The sequence below is a fragment of the Acanthisitta chloris genome, unplaced genomic scaffold (assembly GCF_000695815.1).
Source record: "Acanthisitta chloris isolate BGI_N310 unplaced genomic scaffold, ASM69581v1 scaffold11073, whole genome shotgun sequence".
In the NCBI taxonomy this organism is placed as follows: Eukaryota; Metazoa; Chordata; class Aves; order Passeriformes; family Acanthisittidae; genus Acanthisitta; species Acanthisitta chloris.
This window is the reverse complement of record NW_008664333.1, coordinates 43022-53091: the sequence shown is the minus strand read 5'-3', so window position 1 is coordinate 53091 and position 10070 is coordinate 43022. Positions and strand designations below refer to the sequence as shown.

Here is a 10070-nt window from a genome sequence, read left to right as displayed (position 1 = left end):
ACTCATCCAGATGTGCAGAGAAAGATTTGTTCTATTAGGGCTAGCTTCACAACGGCAACAACTACTCATTTGAGTTGGCCTTGGAAGAAGGGGACAGACCCCTTAGACCGAAAACTCTACTCAAGCCTGAAAAATATTACTTTGCTTTCACATACCAGGTCTTGGGTGGTTTGGAAATCTATACAGATCAGACAGTCTCTGCTAGAAGTGGGACGCTTGGGATGGAAAAACTGAGGCACATATCTTCATCCATGCTGAATCGCTTTGTTTTAATGGGAAGGAGCAAAAAGACAAAGCCGTAGTCCAGCTGGACTTTACAAGCACGTGTAAGGACTCTGCAGATACATAACTTCTCAGATAAGTTGCCTGTATTGCACAGCCACCGCATCAGTTGGACTTGGGCAAAGGAATAACAGAGCACAGGGGGTTTACGCCTTCAGAGATTACTGGCCTTGGTCACACCAAGGTGAATTTACTTGTGACCTTGAGGGGCAGCACTGCTGATGGTGGCTCCTCGGTGCTGGTGGACCTCTCTGAAGCACAGAAGATGAATCTAAGCTCCATTTGTGTTCTTGTGATTCATATGTAAATCAGCAGGAGTGGCTACAGCTTTGCTTCCCAAGTCAGGGGCATAGGCTGCCAGGTTACGTAAAAACACAAGTCCTGCTGAGACCTTCCTCTAGTGACTAGAGGGACTGCAGACTGTTTCTTCTCCCATTCATCCCTCCAGCTGAACTACCTATAAACAAAGCACTACTGTCAAGGCTGAGGGGAGCAAAACAATGGGAAGGAAATTTAAGCAGTGTAAGGGGATGAAAAGAATGAACTTTAAGCCCCCACCCTGCTTCACCAGCCTTTCCTGTTGAAGACCTTGCTCTGAGCTGCAGGACAAACATGGAATTGCCTTTTGTAAATCTTCCTCCTGAGCACCTCCTGGCATGCCAGCTGCACCTGGCATTTCAGAAACTGCCTCATCCCCAAGCCAACTGCTGCAACCTGGAAGGCAGATGCTCTGAAGTTGGGGGTTCTCCCAATGAAAGAAGAACCACTCTCCCCTTCTTGGCATACACCTGGTACTGCTGATACCAGGCACCAGCACTGACACTGGCAGTATGAGAGCCATAGCTGAAAGAAGGGAGAGAGTCTCAAGACAGAAGTACTCTTGTCTCCTATTCACAAACTGTTCCTGAGGCTGCCCAAAATTTCTGTGTATTTGCACACACAGAGCTCCTGCCAGCAAAGCTGAGTGTGGAGTCATCTGCTCCACTTTCTCCTGTGCCTGGTGCAGCAGGAAATCTGCACAGAGGACCCTGGGTCCACCCTTCTGTGTCACCAACACTTCCATTCCTTGCCAGCAATGCACCTTCTTGAGCAAATTATCTGCACCAGTCCTACAACAGCTCTTGGCTGCTCCTAACTCCTGCTAAAACCTTTTGCCTTTAACAACTTAAATTTGCAGTGGTCCCTGGAGAGGCCTGATACATCCTTCTAACAGGGGCTGCTGGCAGATAGGGCTGAGCCTTTGTATCATGGGGTTTGGTTATTTTTTTCCTCTTTTATTCAATTATTAAGCTGTCTTTATCTCAACCAATTGGTTTTCTCACTTTTACTTTTTTTGTGGGGGGAGAGATAGTGACTGTGTGCTTGGCTTCTGGCTGGGGTCAACCCACCACATTATACAAGGCAAACCCACCCTTTCAGAGAGTCCACCAACAACTAATGCAGATGCCTGGGCAGGGCTGATCTCCCAGGCATGGAGGAACATGCATGTACAGAACAGGGCAAACTATATTTTTACAGGGGGTAAAAAAGTAAATAAAAGATACCCAAAGGTCTGGGTGGGGTACCACATTACCCTTTTTAACTGCTTTGTTACTATGATCAGTTGAGGTGGTATTCTCACTTGACACAAGAGACTGTTCTCCCAGGCCTCCTGCAAAGGAAAAAGAGTAGAGAGACATCTCTGGTGAGTTGGCTGGCAGAGCTCTGGTGTGGAAAGGACAGCAGCTATCAGTGATGACATTTGTGAGTCTGCTGACCACAGAAACTGTCTGCTTTCCCTCTACAGGGAGCACGTAATAATCAGGGAGCCTGATAATGCTGGGCTCTTTTCCTGGATTTGTTCCTAGCCTACAGTGACACCTTGAAACTCATTACCATCCTATGCCTTAGTTTCTCTGTATACTGAATAGCCAGAAAGCCTCTTCTAGAGAAGGCTAATTTTGTGGTGATTTACAGAGAATAGGAGCTACACGAGGAAAATGGTAGCAATAGTCAGTACCAGTATTAAATCTCCAATACAAAAGAGGGACACTGTCAAGGCAAAGAATGATCAACATTCATACAAATAGACTTTTATCAACTCTTAATACAACTGGCCTGGGTTCAGCTTAATCTGAAAATTAATCTGATTTTCAAACTTCATTAATCTGAAAATTAAAAGTCTTTCTCTGTGATGCTAATAACAACTGGTTACCAAAGCAGTAAGAATAGCGATGTTAGCCCATGGGTATTTCTTGTCCTTCATCCAGCACCAAATACTCCTCCTTTTTAGGAAGAGCCCTGCCAGGCACAGGGAGGTCCTGACCTTATCCATGAACATGGCTCCCTCCAGCTCAGTCACCAGAACAAAACTAGTTGGTCCCACTCCGAGTGCCTTCTTGTCTGGCTTTCCTATTTCCTTGTGGAAAACCAAACCATAATGTCACCATGATGCACAAGACACCAACATGGTGAGGGAGGGATTTGACTGCTTGATGTCACAGTTATTGGGCACAGAAACCACAGCAGTTCCATGGGATCTTTGTACCGTCACTGTGTCTAACCTTCTCTTTTCCTCCAGACAGCATTGCTGTTTCCTCTCCCCACCAGTGAAGTCACACTGCTAGGGAATGGAGACAGAGTCCCCTGACTATGGCACCTACTGGTTTCTGACTGTTAAGGTACAGCAATGCTTGGCAATAGCCCAGTGCTTGATTTTAGGTTTTCTGATTCTATGATATAAAAATAGGATCTTCCCCCAATACTCTATCCATTCTACCATAGAAGAAGATTTAAAACGTCACCCACTGCCAGAAACTGAGTAAGCCAAACAATAACTCGTTCACACTTTGGCTCCAAAGGAAACCTGGGCAGTAAGCCACTGAACAGTCACAAACCCAACATGGAAAACCAACTACCATCTCTTTGGCAGGAAAGCTCTCCAAGGTGACTGTAGTAGGAAGGAGAACTCAAAAATGGTGCCTAGGGTGAATGAGCACAACACAAGCCAGCAAGATGTATAAAAAAAATTACTAGCATTGACTACATTCACAACCTTAAGAAGGTAGTGCTGATACCACAACTGTTATCCCTCTCACTCCTTTGCCATCTTGGTGTTGTGGGTCCCCTGTGAGCAGAAGGGAGGCTGAATGAGCTGATCTCTGTAGAGATATTAGCAAGACCAAGTTTCTGCAGTCTTTGTGATTAGTAAAGCACAAAGAGCATGGTAAACCACCACATGCAGAAAGGAAGATACTGTTAGTCATACAGCACTGTTGGATGCAGTGGGGACACTCAAGGGGGATGTCTCACTTTCAAGATAGCTGGACATCTTCCAGTCCCTGAACCAATCTTGCTTTGCCAGCTGGAAAACTCTCCTTTGCTCTGGAGCTGGCTTCTTGCAAACTCTTCTCCAGCCCCTCCAATGGCACAAGGACAGAGGAAAAGGTACATCCCTGACGACTTGGAGAAGGACTGAGAGGATGGTATCAAATCTCCAACATTATACCACTAATTAGAATATCAGGAAAGTAATGATGAAAGACTGCAACAAAATTAACCAGAAGAAAATGAAATACCCAGACTCTCAGCTGGCTATAGGTTAAAGCATCCTGGTCCAAGAGACACAGTAAATCAGGGGATTGTCTCCCAAAGGAAGTGCCATAGTTTAACAGAGCTTGACTGGACAAAAGCCACTAGATGTGTGAACAGGAACAAGCCTGATTCAACAAGATGGATTGCTCTGAACTCTATCACTCTTTTCCAGCCTCAATGTCCCATCCTAAGATTTCCCTTTGTTTTCTTTCATGCCCAGTCCTCGTCACTTCCTTAAGCCCAAGCCCAACAAAAGTCCCCCTTCTCAGTTAAATTTTACATCCTCAGGACTTCTCACACCCCTACCCCCTCCACCCCACAAAGTATGCTATTCTTCACACAATATCCCATTCCATTTAAAGGAAACCCCAACTAGCCATTCATCACCAGAATTATTAAGGCATGTGGTCTTTGCTGAGGGAAAGGATAATTTTGTATTTCTAAATAAATGCAGCTTGCTTCCAGTCACAAACAGATTGCTTCTTAATTGAACTTGGGAGGTGAATTATATGGTGAATTAGGGAAAAAGAACAACTCTGTATTTAGTGGATTGTTCTCCTAAGAGGGAGCTGTATGGGATTGAATTGCAAATGATGGCACCAAACCCTACAGCCGGGCCCCTCTCCTGTGCCCGAGCTGCTGACCTCTGCTGTGCTGCAGTGCCATTTGCACACACTGCTTTTCCAAGATGTGAGCACATTCTTTCCCAGAGATCAGTGCAGGCCTTGGTTTCTTATGCAAAGAAGAAGTTTGAATAAACTAGTGTGACTAATGAAATCTACAACATCTTTGCATATTTTGTCTTATTGTAGCCGATGAAAAGAGAGAGCACTACACAAAAGCCAGATATGGGTGTGCAGATATACCAGATATTTTCAACCACCACTAATCTCACTTGTACAGACAGGGAGCACCCACAGCCTCCCCTCTCACAACGGTGCTTTGGAATCAAATATGAGAATTTTGGAAGATCCTGTTCTGATTCACTTAAGCTTTTAGATATTTCCTATTATCATGATGCCTAAAGATATCCCAATGATTAAAGTGACTTGGCAGACATTTAGTCCCTTTCTGATTCTTTCCAAGAGAGGGATAATGCAGGTTCCTAGCAAAGCAAAGATAGGTAAGTGATGTGCCATAATCCAAATTTAAGGAAACCAAGGAATGCACCTTGTATCTGGAAGCAGCTGCACATAGATTACAGGAAATGTGCAGGTCCTGTTGCCCTTTCAACACACTCCTGAAGTGGAAGTGAAGTGTTGGACTATTCTGTCACATTCAAGAGCAGAGCATATACCAGCATTGCTGCTTCAGACCATGAAATGCCCATGTATGTATTGAAGCCCATTATCACCAGAAACACTGAAGAGGAGAAGGGAAATTTTCAGTTTGGCACCATGCTTTGTGGAAAGACAGTAAGAGCAGGCTTGGTCTACTGCTTAGAGTAATCTGCAATGAGATGAGCAAAACTGGGTGGATTTTTCTGTTTCTAATGGATATCCTGCAGTTAAGGCCTCCACGATCACTTCCATCCTTAGTATTTCCTGACTCTGCTGTGCTAGACCAGCCCTCACCTTTCTTCAGCCTGAGTATTTGAGCTTTGCCTGCTTCTACCATCAGGGATGATGCCGAATCAGTTAGATCATGTCTCCATGCAGGGAGCTGTACTAGATCTCGTAAGCTCTTTTAACCACCACATTTTTGTGATTCAATCCTTCCCAATAATTTGTCCTGCTTAACAGCTACAACTGCAGCAGGACACTGGACTCCCTGACTAGATAACTTAGTTTCTGTTCATGACCTGGCAGAGACACATGAGATTCTCTGCCCAGACTGGGAATGTTTCATCTTCTACCTACAGTGCACCTGTACAACTACTCATTTTTCTGTTTCTCACAGACCAGCATTGCCAAGGGAGTTTGACTGACTGAAAGAAAAGTCCAGTAGCTTAAATGCATCACAAATCTGAGATAAATCTACCATGACTGAAATCATGGCTGAAGAAAGGGTACCTAAATTGTTTGCAATTACAAGAGAGGCAGCCTGAGATGGTAGGTAAGGGTCAAGCAGAGTAGCAAGCAGCAGACTGGGCATTGTTGGGAAGAAAGCAGTTCCTCCCACTCTTCTTGTTAAAAGAAGTCCAAGTTGTTCAGCTGTAGCCAAAATAAAGGACAACATACTAAGAGAGAGACAGAGTGCACAAAGCATGCCACCCAAACTGTACTGTTTGTAGTTCCCTTGTACCACTAGCAGGGCAGAAGATGTGCAACCTGAGGAAGGAGCAGGAAGCAGACTCCAGTACCCACACTTCTCACAAGAGAGGGTAGGACTTGGGGAAGTATTAATGTGTCAGCCCTGAAATCTGTCTTCTACAAGATGCAACTTAGGTTTGAAAGTATTTGTTGCTGTGCATGTTCTGGTTGGTTGGGGTTTTTTTTTTTCAGCCTAGGTAGTCTGAACCACCAAAGAGGAAGCAATCAGATCCCTTGCTAAGTAAAGCTTTCGTACTTGCTTTTGCTTGCTTACCGACAATGAGGGCCTTCTTGTCTAAAAAAAAGAGAGGAAAGCCAGGCAAAGCAAAAAGCAGTCGCTGGTGAATCAGGATGCATGTAGTGGGCCTAGAAATACCTACCACCCTCCTCCTTGAGAGGCAGCTGACTTCTAAAATATTTTAGCAACACCTGTCTTCCAGCTTTTATCTGAAAATACTACTCTGGGGCAAGATGAGTTACCCAATCAAAAGCAAAGGAGAAACATCAGTCTATCCTGAGATATGTCAAGCTTAAATTTCAAATGATGCCTATCCAGAATTTTAGTCTAAAACCCAACTACTGACAACAGGAACTGTAGGTGTCTGGAAAAATTGCAGTCTGAGAAACAGAATATTCCTACATGGGAAGTTGGACGGGATGAAGCTTGCAACATCTCCCTTTATTTTCCCCCAAAGTCTAAAAGTCTAAAAGTTCCCACTTTCAGAGCAGTTCCAAGCCAGGATAATTTTTACCCTCCAGACTAATGAAGAATCTCTTCATAGGATTTTATTTTTCCTTCCCTGCTTGCTGTCTACACTGGGCAAGGGCTCCACAGTTGCACTTTGAAGGTAGCTACCACCCATATGTTCATCACCTCCTCTGACAACAAAGGAGTCCACAGTGAGCACTGAGAACTTTGCCAGATCTTCCAATTTTTCTGATTTAGCAGAGAATAACTTGGCTGTGCACATTAATTCTTTGCTCTCAGGTGGACCAAACCACAACAAGGCTTTTTCTAATATGTCTTACTGTGGATAAAAGGCTATTTCAGAGCTGGGACATAATCCAGTGATAAAAATATTATTTTAAATATGAAGGAACTTCACCTCCTCTAACTATGTCTTAGAACACCCTGCTTTCTTAGGCTCATTCAATATACATGCTAGTCACTTGCCATACCTTAGAGACTGGATTTCAAATAGGGACTACAATGAAGCATCAACACAACTGAGTAGTGCAAGTAACATTAAACACTTGTCACTGTTCAGAGTTTCAGTTCTGGTGAACTCTGACATATGCCCATCACAGAAGCTCCTGGAAGAACAGGATGAGTCAAATGATGTTACATGCACATTTTTTAACTTCCTCATTAACTACCGGTCAAGAACTTTTTAGCAAAGGAAAAAACTTTATTACATTGGATTTTCTAACCACAGAAAAAGTGATGATTTTATTAAAACAAGCTCTGCTGGGAAAATTCAACCAGAATGCAGAACAGATGTTTCCCAGAGCTGGTGGAGAGTCTATAGCAAAAACCTTTCATAAACCCCCCAGGCCCTGGAGATCTGAGCAAATGATTTGAGATATATCCTTCAGCATTTCCTGTCAGTGGAATAGCTGAAGTTCCCTCAATTTACTTAGAGAAAAATAAATTAAAGAGGGGAAGAATTCTGAACCCCGAATTCCCTGCAGGAATCTGTTTTTCATATTCAGAGTAAGCTGACTAGCTGCAATAACTCAGGAGAGTCCCAGGGTCCAGAGGTTTGACAGGCAGATGTGTCATCTCCACATCAGCTGCAAATGCTTGTGCAGGGAAGGACACTGGCCTCCCAGGGAAGTTCATGAGAAGAGGAAGGTGAACCCAGCTAAGCAAATGCAGAGCTGCCACAGGTGCTCAAGGACCAAGCCCTTCTGCTGGCCAGCTGTGTTTGGAGCAGCACCGCAGGCTGAGCAGAAGTGCAGTCAGCACTGTTCCCCAACACCCTGTGTTTTCCTGAGGCACTCCCTGCTCTTCTGGAAGTGGCAGCATCACTTCTATACTGTGATGCATCTTCTTTTTAAAGACATTGCAAGACAGGGGACAATCCGATCTAACTTTTCCACCAACCTTTCAAGTAAGAGTTAATGCTTAAAGGGAGCAATGCTCTCTGAGGACAAGAAAGGACTAAGAAGACTGAAAGGTCTTCTTCTCCTGCAGGCTGTAACAATTACCTCTGTTTCCTGGGTAAAAAGACAGACAAACGAGAGATAAAAGAAAGAAAAAAGTTATCTGCAACCTCTGTCACCTCACTGATTTCTTCCAGTGAGAATGTCCTGCAAGTGCAGTGCGAAAATTAAAAGATAAAGTGAGTACACAAGTACTTTGGCCATGTGCATGTCTCAGCTGTTTGGCCACATCCACACCCACATGTACGACTTCATCCTTCCCAACACATCAAACCAGTGGTGGTAGTACCAATAGTCCTCACCTCCTTTCACTTGATTTCTTGTCAATCTGATGGACCAACATCTATTCTTAACAGGTGTCTGCCTCACCACCACATTCCCCTCAGTTCACAATAACCATCTTCTCTCCCTGTCTCTCATTTGAAAGGAAAGAAAAACAAGTGAACTTGCAGGCAATAAGGAAACTGTCAGAGCTGGCTTGGGTTCTCCCATTACTGTCCTAGCAGGTTGCACCAACCTTCTGGCCCCCTTTGGCTGACATCCCTTTCTTTCTGACCTGCACAGTCTAATTGCTTCAGCCTCAGCCCACCCTGGGCCCCTCTGGACAGGGCCATGCGCTGCTCCCACACTGCATGTCAGCAGCTCCTTGCCCTGCTCCAGCTGTGGGCTCCCAAGGAGAGCCCAGGGCTCTCCACAGCCCTGCCAGACTGCTCCTCCCACTCAGCCTCCCTAATCCTTTTGTTTTCCTCCTACCTTGTTTATATTGGATAAAAATTAACTCCAAATGAAAACACTACACTGGAAGCTAAATTATGTTTGAACGCAATTAAAACCCCTTCCACGGAGAGCGTGTTGTGCCAGCACAGAGACCTTTCCTCCAGTTCGTTTTCTGTCTGGGTATTCAGACACTCACAAACCTTGGAGATATTTTGGTGCCTTCTTACCCCCCAGGAGCTTGCACTATGTCCAATAGGCAGGTGAGAAGCCTAAGCAGATACAGCTGAGACACCCCATCTGCTTGGTTACCTACCACCTCCAACACAGCTCATTTAAAGGGTACCCCAAATGAACTGTCAGCAGCAGGGAAACTGAGGCATGAGCCAGCACTGAGGCAGGACATGTGGGACTTGAAAAGCTTTGGGAGCACAAGCCAAATGTGGTCACTCCTGAGTTACCAGGGACAGCTGCAGTTTGGGGGGGGAGTCGGGTCTCAAACGCACTCTGCCACAAATCCTGACTCCAGGATTCAGCAACACCAACAACTGAAGAAAAAGAGTGGCTAATCCCCTCCCTAACACAGCCTGATGCACCTCACACTCCCTTTTCCTCTCTAGGAAGTGGAACAGCAAGATAATCTGAATATTTCCTTTTGCTTCTGATCTTTGCCCTGGAGAAACTTGTTACCCATTCCCCGGGGCTGTCCAAGTCACCATCTGGCCTCAGAACTACAACAGCCAACACAGTGCAGTGTTTCAGCCTAAAACTAATTTGCTTTCTTTCCCCACTTGACAGCTGAATAAATACTTTGTCCTCACCATTTGAAAAGGGGAGCAGCAGCAAAGGGGTTTTGTCCACTGCAACTACAAGCATCAGCCTTCTCTCCAAATTAGGCCTGAACAAGCAGCTCAAAGTGAACAGATTTATTCCACAATTGTAGCCCCTTTCTGTTCAGAACCAACCACAAGCAGTTTACAACTTCTAATTTATTTGTTGTTTGCTAGTGTCCATCAAGCCATTTTGGCTACCAATTGTTTCTTGGGCCTTCCAGCCATTTCACTGACTGTGGAAAGGTACTTC

The 10070-nt window shown here is 44.8% G+C and overlaps 1 protein-coding gene across 1 annotated transcript in view; it reads right to left on the bottom strand.

The window, feature by feature from the left end:
• LOC103799015 (tolloid-like protein 2) overlaps window positions 1–10070 on the bottom strand; it is a 59027-nt gene that overhangs the window by 35550 nt on the left and 13407 nt on the right. The window lies entirely within an intron of this gene.